Source organism: Phalaenopsis equestris, unplaced genomic scaffold (assembly GCF_001263595.1).
Source record: "Phalaenopsis equestris unplaced genomic scaffold, ASM126359v1 Scaffold224211, whole genome shotgun sequence".
Taxonomy (NCBI): domain Eukaryota; kingdom Viridiplantae; phylum Streptophyta; class Magnoliopsida; order Asparagales; family Orchidaceae; genus Phalaenopsis; species Phalaenopsis equestris.
Window position 1 is genome coordinate 157,669 of NW_018242298.1, and position 1,712 is coordinate 159,380.

Genomic DNA, 1,712 nt, shown 5'->3' on the forward strand with positions numbered 1-1,712 from the left:
TATATGTATCGCTCAAGTAATATAGAGCTCTAATGGAGTCCTAGATATCGATCCCACAGGGAGTGGTTTACAACTACAAACTAAGACTTTAGAAAAGCAATGCTTTAATCACAACAATGGAATTCAATTTGCTTATCTGTCACTAATAGGCAATTGAAATAAATATGTAATTTTAATAACTATTAAATAACTAAATATACTAATGAAGTTTTTAATGTGATATTCAATATATAAGAAAGCATCTTTCTCCTCGTCAAGAAATTACAGTGAATGGATAAAGTGAATTAGTTTAAATTATATTATGTCAAATAGTAGCATATCTATTCTTTAGCCTTTGGTCCACGCATAAAGAACATTGACTAATCCGATGCTTGTTTACTAAATCAAATCTACGGCTAGGCTGGGAGTAGGCTGGGAGGATATCTGCTCTCACTTCATAGCTCCCACGTTCCCCTCACATGAGATCTAACATCTATACTTCAACACCCAAATGATAGAACCGAATTGGGGATTTTAGTCTGTCACTCTAAAATCTCCAATTCTACGCCCGATAATATTATTTCCCTTTTTATTTGCACCCAACTTCCAAGGGCTTTGACCTCCCGGAATCTTGGATGTAATCTTCACTTTAATTGTAAAACTCAACATATTTTAACAAATCAATTGGCCAGATTGAAAGTAAATTAAGATTAAGATCGACGTGAAAAGGTCATCACAATTTCTTTAACATTTTCGTGGCTCAAACAATTCAAATCACTATTTTATAAATCTCAAGATAAGGAGAAAGATAGAGAAAACTACTCAGATCTCATGGGGAAAACACAATAAAACTCAGAATTCATATATAAAATCAAAGTCATACAAAATATAACAATAAATAAACTTATCCCTTATTTCTCCCCAGGAAAACTCCTCGAAGTTCCTCTGAATCTCTTCCTTTCTTTACAGCACACAGAATTCCTCTTCGAGGCGGCAAGGAGGAAGAAAGGAGGAAGAAATCTCTCACTCTAACAATCTCTCAAAGAATTCCTCACCTCTCAAAGAATTCTCAAAGAATTCCTCACAATTTTGACACTCTAGTAAATTCTCTACACACTAATGAAACCTCTCTAACATTCAGGACCTCTCTAAAATCCAGGACCTCTCTAATTTTCAGCCAAACTCTTCTTTTAAAGTTGTGGATGAGCTTTCTGTAGTGTTGCCTAAGAATCCCTTCAAAATTTGTCCTCATCCAAAGCCTAGTTGGACATAACCACCGAGCTTGCCGTCGGCGGCCTCGAGGGAGCCGTCGGCGGACATTCTTAATGAATTAATTCTGGAGGATTGAGAAAATCTCGCCGTCGGCAGGGTCGATGGCGCCGTCAGCGCCCTAGATCAAATCTTCATATTTTGCTCCTCTTTGCTCTAAATTCGCTCATTTTTGTATCTTTTTGCTCCAATGATCATAATTCAACATAGCTGCAACAAACATAAAAAATACATTTCTTTAAAGTGCAATATCATCAATATCAGTGTAAAATAGGTATGAAAATCTCAACATATTTTCCTTTGGTCAAAATCCCCTAAAATTCCGCAGGCTTAACTATTACTTGTTCAGAAAAGTTATGATCTATTGTATTAAAGTTTTAATTCAGAAATATTATAAGTTTGATTTAAATAAATATCATAATGAGATTTTTAGAAAAAATTCAAGTAATTGAATTAACTCTGTA